The sequence below is a fragment of the Pleurodeles waltl genome, chromosome 3_1 (genome assembly GCF_031143425.1).
Source record: "Pleurodeles waltl isolate 20211129_DDA chromosome 3_1, aPleWal1.hap1.20221129, whole genome shotgun sequence".
Taxonomy (NCBI): Eukaryota; Metazoa; Chordata; class Amphibia; order Caudata; family Salamandridae; genus Pleurodeles; species Pleurodeles waltl.
The window spans coordinates 28,804,893-28,818,401 of record NC_090440.1 but is presented as its reverse complement, the minus strand read 5'-3'; the positions used below and the strand labels follow the sequence as shown (position 1 = coordinate 28,818,401).

General features: G+C 44.6%; 1 long non-coding RNA gene across 1 annotated transcript in view; it reads right to left on the bottom strand.

The window, feature by feature from the left end:
• LOC138283717 (uncharacterized) overlaps positions 1-13,509 on the bottom strand; it is a 383,289-nt gene that overhangs the window by 193,488 nt on the left and 176,292 nt on the right. Inside the window, exon 2 of the long non-coding RNA XR_011201294.1 lies at positions 7,822-7,926. This is a non-coding gene — a long non-coding RNA (uncharacterized lncRNA). The remainder of the gene's footprint in view (positions 1-7,821; positions 7,927-13,509) is intronic.

Genomic DNA, 13,509 nt, shown 5'->3' with positions numbered 1-13,509 from the left:
AGTATGAGCTAGAGACCTCATTCCAAGGTAATGAGGGTTGGGGGGCTCTTCTCATGGACATGGCATTGGCAGATTAGGTTTAACATACCTATCTCTCTTTTAGGTTAGAAGTTAGGCTCGTTATGCTAGGGTATTAGAACATATCTCATACTTTATGTCATTACATATTATTGCACGATATGGGGGTCTTTTTATTAATGACTTCTATCTTTACGATTCTGTTTCTTGCACTGTTCATTATCCTAATCATTGCAGCCCCATGAAACTTATTGCAGATTGCACTTTTGCCAAATAAAACCTATTGAAACTTTACTGCATCTTCTTCATTGCCTGTGTTTGATTGAGACATGGTGTTCTTGTGAGAAAGGGGTAATCTCAGTTTAACCACGACACTTCCTGAGATGTCACACTCTGAGTCCATGCGTAAAGGCTGCCACAAATCACCTTTTATTGTTTGGGTTTTTGGTGAGGTGCTGCTTGTGAGTTGGAAGGGTTGGGACGACAGTTGCAATTTGTTGTAGTATTGGCATAGTCGCCTACAAACATAAGTACTGTCATCTTTAATACGTCAGTCTTGCCTAGAGCAAGAGTCAAACTACGACAGCACTGGGAACTTGGTTAGAAGGATCCCAGTGCACTCCAGTCCAAGTTGAATTCAGAAACCAGGCAAAAAGTGAGGGATACTGTATCAAAGTGCCAATTTACCACAGTGATGATTCTGCCGCTAAGGCAAAAAAGTACCTCTCAATTGTACCTAGCTTTACATTTAGAAAAAAAAAAAACCTTTATAGTCTGAGAGATGTTCCCAAGCCAGTGGCCTAGCTTCCAGAATTCAGTCTAATGGACTGTTTTTATTACATATTCCACCTCATGTAGAGAGGTATGCCTTGACCCTAGCAGGCCTAAAGAGTGAGCTGTGTGAATATGTGTAGCAGTTTAAAAAAACGTACCACCCCAAATAAAATAAGTTTGGAAACATTTCTACTGATGGCTGGGAAAATGGCCACCATCAGCAACAAACCAAAGTGAGAATGAGCTTATTGACAATGGGTTTAAGTACTTTGATGAGCGGTTGGATAATTTTAATTACATGCCAGTTCAAGGATTTCAGGCATTTGATTATACACTGTGGCCAGAAAGTAGAAAAACCCTATAAATATGGGCTTGTTGATATTGAGACAATTGATCTACATTTTGAGTAACTTTTTAACACATTTGAGAGGTTGACAATTGTAGAGGAGTTCTGTGGAATTAAAATCCACATGTAAAGCTTTCAGACCAAAGGAATTACTGTATTGCCTGCATACTCCACCCAACTAGCAACAAAACCTTCCATGCTGACTAATATATTAAAGATTATGTTACCATGTTTTAAAGAGAGAGAAGAAGCACTTTAAACACTGGTTAGCAAGGGTAAAAAAGCACATAGTCATATTGCAAACAAAAAGAAGTTCAGCAAAGTTATGTTTTCCATAAGTTTAAAAACAAGTACACCACTCAATTCAGCTGCTGTCTTGAAAGTTTCAGGGTGATTCATCAAGCAGAGACTGAGAAAAAGAGGGGGTTCCAAAACGCATTTTCCCCATGCATTTTCCCATAGGGAATTTAGACTCAACTACAGCCCAAAAAACTGGACTGAATTACACCACATTTAGCAGAAAGCTAGCTCTTAGACTAGAAATAACCCTTTTTGTGATTTGGTGTAAATCCATACAGTAGTATTTGAGTAAGAAAAAATAATTTGTATATCTGGGGAAGGAGAACCTCCGCAGATCAAAGAGACCAAATGCTATGATCTGATTGGCTGCCAGCATTTCAACCAGGAAGTGTTGACAGACATTTTGGGACCTAGAGTCCCAAACAAAAGTTCCAAAAGAGAAGTGGGAGGGTAGAAGGGTCCCCCGGGGTACCACCAGGGCAAAAAAGCATTTTTAAAAATAAGAAATTTCTGTGAAACCACAGAGGATCCACGGATCCTGGGGGAGTGTTTTGTGGGACATGCACAGTCTCCTATGCTTGTTTAAAGTTTAGCCCCCAGGTGGGCCAGGTACCGGTGGCATTTAAAAGTTTGTATTTTAAGGAGGGGGGCACATTCGCCCTCCTCTCCCCATGACTGATCTTGACCCTGGGTACCCCCACCTCCCCGGGGCTTGATCAAGCAATTGGAGGAAGGCCGCAGGGACACCCCTCCTTTGTCAATTAGGACCCCAGAGACCACCACCTCCCCAGGGTCACGATTATCATGTAAAGGGGAGGGGGCAGCATTGCCTCTCCTCCCCCTCCTTGGGGCTGGCACTAAAAACCAAACCTGGCGGGGCACACACCCCCTCCTGGAGATATTAATTGCCCTGGGGAACGCCACCACCTGGGGCCGGCTTCCTATGTCCTGAGGTAAACTGCTTTCACTCGTTGAGAGCAGACTTTTCATCAGTTTTCCTGCCCGCTGTCAAGTAGGCAGGAAAACAAATGAAAGGATTGCTTCTGCATGCAGGGAGCAGCATTTCTTGCTTCTCCCGGTGTGTGGGAACAATGGAACTGCAGGAGCATTGAGCCCCCCGGCACCTCCACAGTTCACAAAAGTGCACACTAGGTGCCCTGGGTGGGGCCAGTGCATCCAGGAAGAAGTGGCCAGGCCCTGGAGCAAGGGGTGCCTGGGGCCTAACCTGCCCAAGAGCCCCCCTTCTGTTTCTTTTTTAAATTGGCTAGACCCTGGGGGATGGGGTGCCTGGGCCAAAACTCGTCCAGGGACGGGGTCCATGCCCGCTCCACCCTTGAATTAATTGTCCTGGCCCCAGGGGATGGGGTCAACAAGGCCAAAATTGTCCCTGGGAGTGGGGGGACAAGCAGCACCCTCCCCTTCCAATAATTGGCTGTGCCCCGAGGTATGGGGTCCCCATGAAAAAATCAGTCAAAGGAGAGACGCCTTGTGGCCCCCATCCTTTCTCTATTTTGCATTGGCTGGGCCAAAGAGAATGGGGTGTCCTTTCCTTTCATTTCATGATTTGGTCGAGCCCCGGGGGATGGGGTCCCTGAGAATAAAATTGGCCGAGGGAGGGAAGGGGGACATAGGACCCTCTTCCCCTTTCACAAACTGTCTGGTCCCCTGGGCCAAATTCGGCCCAGGGAGGGGTGGCCAGGCGGCCCTCCTCCCCTTTTACAAATTATCCCAGGGGATAGAGTCCCTAAGGACAAACTTAGCCCTCTCCATGTTTAGTAATGCGAAGGCCTGCGCAGGGTTGGGAGCCAACGGGGGGTTGGCCGAAGAACCTGGACCTGGCAGTAGGCCTGAAGCCATCCCCCACTGCGTACAGCCAAAGCCTGTGCATGGCGCAGGGTGCCTACAGGGGGTTGGTCACAGGGTCTGACCTCTGGCCAGGCCATGTGCAGTGAGGGTGGATTAACATAAGGTAATTTAATATTACTTTACTTTTTTTTTAAAAACTCTAGAAGTTCACTAAAAAAAAGGTTGCTGGGACGTTATAGTTAGGAAATAGAATTATAAAATCCTTAGAAATTCACTAAAAAACAAAGATTAGAGGGACTTTATAGTTAGGGTCAGATTTCAAACGCACAAAACCAGAGAAATTCAATGGTTATAGATATACTTATCCCAAGACACTATAATTCGTGCTGTAAGGTAACTATAACTCGTGCCCTCGCCAAACACTGGTACTTACCCCACATATTACATCAGCAAAGACATTTTCTATGACATTATTTATATTATAACTCCAACATAATATATATTTTTTTAATTTGTTTTATTAAACCGTTGCTCAGTACAATGCATTAGAAACAAATACATTCACTGAATATACCTTGGTCAGAAGTGATAGTTTGCCGAGGTGAAGTTGTGTCTGGATGGAAGACCAAATCATGTGAATGGGAACCCTATTAAAATCACACATATCTAACACTAACAGGTCTCAGGAAACCACCATGAAGATTCCTACTCACCCAGATCTAGCCCTGCCGCCCATTCCCAGGTAACCCCTTACAATCCTCTATGAGCACCCCATAATAAAAATATTGATGAGAAACCTGTGCATTGCGAGTGCAAGTCAAATCTGAACCTAACTATATAACATGAGCCTAACTATAACGCCCCTCTAACCTTTGGTTTTTCAGTGAGTATACAGGGAGTGCAGAATTATTAGGCAAGTTGTATTTTTGAGGATTAATTTTATTATTGAACAACAACCATGTTCTCAATGAACCCTAAAAACTCATTAATATCAAAGCTGAATATTTTTGGAAGTAGTTTTTAGTTTGTTTTTAGTTTTAGCTATGTTAGGGGGATATCTGTGTGTGCAGGTGACTATTACTGTGCATAATTATTAGGCAACTTAACAAAAAAAAATATATACCCATTTCAATTATTTATTATTACCAGTGAAACCAATATAACATCTCAACATTCACAAATATACATTTCTGACATTCAAAAACAAAACAAAAACAAATCAGTGACCAATATAGCTACCTTTCTTTGCAAGGACACTCAAAAGCCTGCCATCCATGGATTCTGTCAGTGTTTTGATCTGTTCACCATCAACATTGCGGGCAGCAGCAACCACAGCCTCCCAGACACTGTTGAGAGAGGTGTACTGTTTTCCCTCCTTGTAAATCTCACATTTGATGATGGACCACAGGTTCTCAATAGGGTTCAGATCAGGTGAACAAGGAGGCCATGTCATTAGATTTCCTTCTTTTATACCCTTTCTTGCCAGCCACGCTGTGGAGTACTTGGACGCGTGTGATGGAGCATTGTCCTGCATGAAAATCATGTTTTTCTTGAAGGATGCAGACTTCTTCCTGTACCACTGCTTGAAGAAGGTGTCTTCCAGGAACTGGCAGTAGGACTGGGAGTTGAGCTTGACTCCATCCTCAACCCGAAAAGGCCCCACAAGCTCATCTTTGATGATACCAGCCCAAACCAGTACTCCACCTCCACCTTGCTGGCGTCTGAGTCGGACTGGAGCTCTCTGCCCTTTACCAATCCAGCCACGGGCCCATCCATCTGGCCCATCAAGACTCACTCTCATTTCATCAGTCCATAAAACCTTAGAAAAATCAGTCTTGAGATATTTCTTGGCCCAGTCTTGACGTTTCAGCTTGTGTGTCTTGTTCAGTGGTGGTCGTCTTTCAGCCTTTCTTACCTTGGCCATGTCTCTGAGTATTGCACACCTTGTGCTTTTGGGCACTCCAGTGATGTTGCAGCTCTGAAATATGGCCAAACTGGTGGCAAGTGGCATCGTGGCAGCTGCACGCTTGACTTTTCTCAGTTCATGGGCAGTTATTTTGCGCCTTGGTTTTTCCACACGCTTCTTGCGACCCTGTTGACTATTTTGAATGAAACGCTTGATTGTTCGATGATCACGCTTCAGAAGCTTTGCAATTTTAAGAGTGCTGCATCCCTCTGCAAGATATCTCACTATTTTTGACTTTTCTGAGCCTGTCAAGTCCTTCTTTTGACCCATTTTGCCAAAGGAAAGGAAGTTGCCTAATAATTATGCACACCTGATATAGGGTGTTGATGTCATTAGACCACACCCCTTCTCATTACAGAGATGCACATCACCTAATATGCTTAATTGGTAGTAGGCTTTCGAGCCTATACAGCTTGGAGTAAGACAACATGCATAAAGAGGATGATGTGGTCAAAATACTCATTTGCCTAATAATTCTGCACTCCCTGTATATATATATATATTTTTTTTTTTTATCACAGAAAAAAACAAAGGTTACAGAGACGTTATAGTTAGGTTCAGAATTTACTCGTACAAAACCATAGAAATTCACCTGTTATATTCAGAGCTATCTAGAGTAACTATAACTTGTGCCCTAAGGTAACTATAACTTGCGCCCCCGCCATGCACAGGTATGTGATCAATTATTTTACTGCAGATGTTACAATGACTTCATCAATGATGTTATCAAAGATGTCATGAGTGCTGTAATTTGTGGGGTAATTAACAGTCCCTGACAAATCTTTTTATTTAACTAATTATCGTCTCTTTACGGGGTATTTGGAACCGCGGGGAGAGCCTCAAGGCCTCTCCCGTGATCCCATTGCTCCAGCAACCAAGGAGGTGCTTTATGAAGCAGCTTCCTGGTTGCTGAAGCAAAGCTTTCAACTCTGCTCCCTGCACACGCACCTGAGAGCAGGAAACAAAGATGCAAACTCTGCTTTCTGACAGCAGGGCCTGTTTGACAGGTCCCGCTGTCAGAAACCAGAGTGTTTTCTGTGACTTGGCTGCAGCTGTCAAAGCTGGAGCCAAACAACAACATGCAGCTATGTCCGGGGGGTGGGATCCAGGGACATAGCAGGAGCCGGCCTTGGGGGATGGCAGTTCACAGGGCCCTCCGTGGCTCCTCAGGGGAGGCTGCATGGCCCCTCTCCAACATAGGGCCTGAGGAGGTGGTGATCCCTGGGGTTTGACGGTCCAAAACGGATCCCCTTTACATTTTTTTATATTTCCCCAGGAAGGTGGTGGTCCCTAAGGCTGTGGGGGGCTGCCCAGCCCCTCCTCCGCACACAATATAAAAACAGTCCCGGGGAGGTGGTAGTCCCTGGGGCTGCAGTGGGGTGGGGGGGAATCTGGAGCCCCTCCGCATACTAGTTGTTTAAAGCCCGGGGGAGGTGGTGGTTCCAGGGGCTGCATAAATCAGTTTGGGTTAATGTGGGGCGGCCCCCACATTAATGTTGATTGTCGCCCGAGGAGCTAACGGTTCCTGGGGCTACAGGGGGGAGGGCCCTGAGGGAGTCCCTTTAGGACCCCACCAACAGAGCTAAGGGGTCAGGGTGTCTCTACCCTGGCTCTTTTTCCTTTTTTTTTTGTTTACATTTTTTAGTGGGACTCAGCCAAGGCTCAGTCCCAAAATGGCTGCCAACACTTCCTGATTTGAAGTGTTGGCAGCCAATCAAAGCTGTGCATTTCCCTGCACCAGCTCGTCATTATTCGCAGCCAGATTTCCTTAAATATCTCTACAACTACTGGATAGATTTACTCCAAATATGCAAAATATCTGTGTACCGAAAGCTAGCTCTCTGCCAAATTTAGTGTAATTCCATCCAGTGGTTCGGGCTGTAGATGGGTCTAAATGTCATGGGAATTAACAAGGGAAACACAACTTTTTTCACCCCCCTTTTCCTCGGCACACTTCACACATCACCCCAAAATGTTTGGTGTGGAACAAGAATAACCGCAACACTTAAAAAAATAAAATCTTGAAGTTTCCTCAAACGGTGCCAAAGATATGTCAAGTCAAAAAACACTTTTTCTGTGGAAACATGGTCCTAACTATAACTACCTAGCGGCATATAGGCGTAATAATATATATACATATATATATATATATATATTATATCAAATCACCAGAATTGCTTCTTCAACAAAGAAGACAACATCCCAGTCACTTACTTGCTTCAGTCCAAGGTTTTTTAATCAGGCAGACAAACAAAATGGCAAAAATGCACTCCAACGCGTTTCAGGAGACTCAGCTCCCTTGTTCACAGAGATATTCTGAGCCCTTCTCCCATTTCCATTATAACTAAAACCATAAACATAAACATAAAGAACGGACTACTTTCGTTTCAAAATATTGGTGGCCATCTTAAAATGTATTACTACATCTAAAAATTACTATACTGCATAAGGGCAAAAACATTATTTTCTTTCAATACACCCAAAACTGATTTATACAGACTTATTTGTTATTATCAAACCAATGCATTTATTAAATCCCCTCTATCAAAACATTATCATTTATTATTGTATATTTATTTCTACATTATGTATTTTATACACTTATACTCACACACAATATCTACGGCTCTTCTTCTTATATTTACATCTTTAAGTAGTCCTGGATTTCTTACAGATATAATAGCTCCTTTGCTTCTTATTTAGGCAGTCATGCCTCCTATCAGCAATAGAAATGAAAAAAGAAACATTTCAACAACAAAAACCTAAACAAATTCTATAAAGGTTTATAACACATTCCTAATATATGTTTCACGACTTTTGTAATTAGTTTAGGAATAATTCCTCATCCTTATTTATTCCCCCTGGCTCCATTGTATTACATCTTATAATCAACCGTGACTCTAATTTTCTTAAGTCTAACGTCCTATTACCTCCTCTCACGTTCATTTTGACCCTGTCCAGGACCATAAATTTTAATTTATTTACATTTTTATCATGATGTTTCTTAAAATGTCTCGCCACTGGGTATGATTTATCTTCATTCCTAAATTGCTCTCATATGTTTCCAAAATTCGCCTTTTAGCCATGTGTATTGTGCTACCAATGAAACATTTATTGCATGGGCATTTTAAAGCATAAACACAGTAATCCGAAGAGCAAGATAGATGTTTCCTTATTATAAAGGTTTTTTTTTTGTCCCCGGAAAATTTACCTCTTTGCAGTTACAAGCTTTACATTTACCACAAGTGAAAAACCGTTGAATAGGTTTCACCTTTTCAGTACTAGATATTAAACTGTGACTCAGCATATCTTTCAAGGACCGACTTCTCTTAAAAGTGAAAGCCGGGTACTCATCTAATAATTTGCCTATGTTCTCATCTGTTTTAAGAGATGGTCAAAATTTTGAAAAAGCTTTCTTAATTTCCTTTATTCTATCATGATATGAAGTAATGAATCTTATCTTTGTACTTTTGTTTTTATTATCATCCATCTTATCGACCAGAAGATCATCCCTTCTGATCTGTCTTACCCTCCTCACGGCTTTTTCAGTTACAGCCTGCGAGTAACCTCTTTCACTGAATCTTCTCGTTATAACTTTAAATTCATTCTCAAATGTGGCATCCAAACTACAATTACTTCTAGCCCGTAAGAGCTCTCCATAAGGGATACTGTGAATCAGATTTTGGGGGTGACTACTCATGGCATGAAGTAGACTGTTACCTGCTGTATCTTTCCTATATAATTCACATTCCAATCCTTTATTGACTACCTTAATTTTCACATCTAAAAATTCCAACTCAAATAAATTCATTGTACAGCTGAACTTCAAATTCAATTGGTTATCATTCAGTTCTTCAACAAAATTCTTAGTGGATTCCTTATTACCTTTCAAAATACAAAAAGTGTCAACAATATACCACACCCACAGGACTGCTCAGTCTTCAAAACCTGTGATGTTCCAGACAACCTGTTCCTCCCACCAACCCATGTACAAATCTGCATAGCTGAGAGGGAACAGGTCCCTATCGCAGTCCCCCGACGTTGACAGTATAATGTGTTATTAAAAATGAAAAAATTATAAGTCAGACACATCTGCACCATATCTAATAACCTTTCAGTATGTAAAAGATACGATAATGACCTCGCCCTCAAGAAAAATCTCACTGCCTCAATACCCTTCTCATGTAGTATACATGTATAAAGACTATTAACGTCCAAACTTAGTAGAAGGTAATCCTCCTCCCATCCTATTCCATTAATTATCCATAAAAAATCTCTAGTGCCTTTAATGTATGAGGGTAAGGCTTCCACAAAAGGACGCAAAAAATAATCTACATATTTGGAGACATTTTCCAACATGCTCCCTTTAGAAGACACAATAGGTCTCCCAGGTGGCTCCTTAGCGTTCTTATGTAACTTAGGTAGGAAATAAATTGCTGCTGTTTTAGAGAATTCTACCTTCAAAAACTGATATTCCTCCCATTCAATTAGTCCTAATTCTTTCCATTCATCTAATTTGTCAAACACTTTTTTCTTTGCTATTAACATTTCATTCCTATCAACAACTGAATAGCTTTCTTTATCTTGCAGTTGCCTTAACCCTTCCTTTAAGTAATTCTCTCTGGATAAGATTACAACATTTCCTTTTCTATCAGACTTTTTTATTATTATACTATCGTCAATCTGTAAAGACTCAATTGCTTTTCGGTGTTTATTTTGTAAATTGTCATATTTCGACCTTCTAACGTGCCTTAAAGATTTCAAAAGTCCAATTACACCCTTCTCAAAAACATTAATTGCATCACAGTTCACTGGTGTTGAGAAAGTCGATTTAGGTTTGAAATTACTTGGACATCTTTAATCAATTTCAATTCCCAATTGAATTAAATTCAAGATTGGATCTTGTTCGGCTACTACATTTTCATCAAGTTCGCCCTGGCCTAGGGAAACCCACTGCCCACCTTCCCTACCCAGACACCTCGTAATGCTTGCAGAGTCAGCTGAATGAGAGTGTACTCACCCCCTTGTGGCTGCTGTGATGCCCTCAAGCGCCCATCCAACTCTGGATATGCCACTGCCAGGATCCGGAACATCAGGGGGGTCATGGTGCGACGGGCACCTCTCCCACGTTGGGAGGCCATCCCTAGCTGGGCTTCCCCCGTCTTCCTGCTCCAGTGGCGCAGGTCCTCCCATCTTTTATGGCAGTGGGTGCTCCGTCTGTGGTAGACCCCCAGGGTCCGGACGTCCTTGGCGATGGCACGCCAAATGTCCTTCTTCTGGTGGGTGCTGACCTAGAGGAATGGTACAGGGGGAAAAGGAAATTACTTACCCGTCCGGACCGTCATGCTCATTGCCCCCCAGTTCCCACCCTTGCCCTGACGCACATACACTCCCCATCCGCACATGAAGGCCTCAGCCCCCCCATGTATCTTCCATCCACACCACTCAAAACAGGCATTGCCCATGCAGCATGCTCACAGTGTACTCACCTATTTGTCTGGAGGACCGTACAGTTGCGTGTACTGAGGGAGGACCCCATCCACTAGTTTCTCCAACTCCTCAGAAGTGAAAGCAGGGGCCCTTTCCCCAGACACATGAGCCATTGTCGCTTCCAGACTGAGGTCACAGCAGCACTTGCAGTGTAGGTCCTCTCCTGTTGAAGGTCAGGTATCAAGTGAGTGAACAGACAGAAAATGGCGGTCACGTCCGCAGCGGTGCGTACCGTCACCGCCGACGTACATCGTTATTGGCTCCTGGGACCCATATGGCCCAATGTTAACCAATGCTGAATTGCGCCGTGGTCTTCGACTGCCCACCGCACCGGTGTACAACGCCAGCGCAGTTACCTCATATCCCCTTGTCCCACCTTACAGGTCAGGCAGCCCATTTCAGGAGACCACATGGGATGGATGTAAACAGCGTCACACCTATCTAGGCCAGGAATATAGGCAAATAACGGCACATTGCGGATTAATTATGTTTCTGAAAATAAAACATTGTGATACCTCAGTGTTGGATGACTCTCTGCTCGCTGTTCTCCATAGGGCACGTCTGCTGGGGCAGGTGATGAGATGGCGGCATCCTCCGGTGTACAGACCCCTGGTAGACCTGTCGACAATGGAAGAGAGACACATAATTATCACTTACAGACTTGATCATGCAACAATCCAGGAACTGTGTGCCCAGTTGGAGCCGGACCTGATGTCAGCTATCCGCCATCCCACAGGAATCCCCCCTCTAGTGCAGGTCCTGTCTGTACTCCATTTCCTGGCCAGTGGGTCTTTTCAAACAACAGTGGCCATGGCATCAGGGTTGTCCCAGCCAATGTTCTCTAACGTGTGGTCCAGAGTGTTATCTGCCCTGCTGAAACACATGCGCAGCTACATCGTTTTCCCTCAGGTGGAGGATTTGCCCATAGTGAAAGGTGACTTCTATGCCCTGGGACATATCCCCAACATCAGTGGTGCCATTGATGGGACACATGTGGCATTTGTTCCCCCCTCCGCAGAAATGAACAGGTGTACAGAAACCGGAAGAGCTACCATTCAATGAATGTGCAGATTGTGTGTTTGGCAGACCAGTACATCTCCCATGTCAATGCCAAGTATCCTGGCTCTGTGCATGACGCTTACATTTTGAGGAATAGCAGCATCCCTTATGTGATGGGCCAACTCCAGAGGCACCATGTGTGGCTAATAGGTGAGGTCAAGGTCCCAATACAGTTGACATAGGTGTCTGGGTATGGAGTTGTCCCTAAGGGTTAGTGTGTGTCTAACAGTTGTCCCTCGACATTTGCAGGTGACTCTGGTTACCCCAACCTGTCATGGCTACTGACCCCAGTGAGGAATCCCAGGACAAGGGCAGAGGAATGCTACAATGAGGCACATGGGCAAACTAGGAGGGTGATCGAACGCACCTTCGGCCTCCTGAAGGCCAGATTCCGGTGCCTCCATCTGACAGGTGGATCCCTCTACTACTCACAGAAGAAGGTGTGCCAGATAATCGTGGCCTGCTATATGCTGCACAATCTGGCTTTGCGATGCCACAAGCCTTTTCTGCAGGAAGATGGGCCAGATGGTGGTCTTGTGGCAGCTGTGGAGCCTGTGGACAGTGAAGAAGAGGAGGGAGAAGAAAAGGATTTCGACAACTGAAACAACATCATCAGGCAATACTTCCAGTGAGACACAGGTAAGAAGATGCCACTGCTTCCCACATCTCATTCTATTGTTGGAACTAGCATAAGTGTGTCCTTTTCATTTAGTGTATGGACCCTGACTTGTCACTTTGACTTTCCATTTCACAGATTTGGGTCCCACTTTGTGCCCTCAGCTATGTTTACTGCTGGCTTACAGCTGTGTTACATTGGTATGTGAACAAGTAAATTAACATTGCTATATTCCATAGTTATTGGAATTACACATTTGTGAAAGCACAGACTGACTACAGATTGTTTTGGGATTGAAGTGTGTTTATTCCTGTACAAATAAGTGGAGGGGGTTGTAAAATGGGCTGGGGTGATGGTGGAGGAATGTCCATGGCAGGGTCCAGTCTATTTGGTTCACAGGTGCATTGTCCAAAGGGGCATAGGAAGTGGAGCAATGGATGTTTAAGGATGGACAGGATGACATAGTGGGACAGAAGGGTGACATTTAGGGGGGTCTCATTTCCTGGCGGGGGTCTTGGCAATGTTCTCTGTCTTGTTCCTGGATCTCAGGGACCGTTTGCGGGGTGGTTCTCCATCTACAGAGGGTGGGGTGCTGGGCTGGTGTCCTATTGTTCCTGTGGCGGTGCCTCCTGTCCACTAGCGCCGGCGGAGGTGGAGGGCTGTTCATCGTCCAGGCTAGTGTCAGGGGCCCCTTGTTGGGCCACTGTGTCCCTCCTGGTGTTGGCGAGGTCTGCCAGCACCCCTGCAATGGTGACCAGGGTGGTGTTAATGGACTTCAAGTCCTCCCTGATCCCAAGGTAGTGTTCCTCCTGCAGCCGCTGCGTCTCCTGAAACTTGGCCAGTACCGTTGCCATTGTCTCCTGGGAATGATGGTAAGCTCCCATGATGTTGGAGAGTGCCTCGTGGAGAGTGGGTTCCCTGGGCCTATCCTCCCCCTGTCGCACAGCAGTCCTCCCAGTTTCCCTGTGATCCTGTGCCTCTAGCCCCTGAACTGTGTGCCCAGTGCCACTGCCCCCAGGTCCCTGATTTTCTTGGGTTGGTGGGTTTGCCTGGGTTCCCTGTAGTGGTGGACACACTGCTGATTGACGTGTCCTGGGGACAGAGGGATGGGCCCGCTGGGTGGGTGCTGTGCTG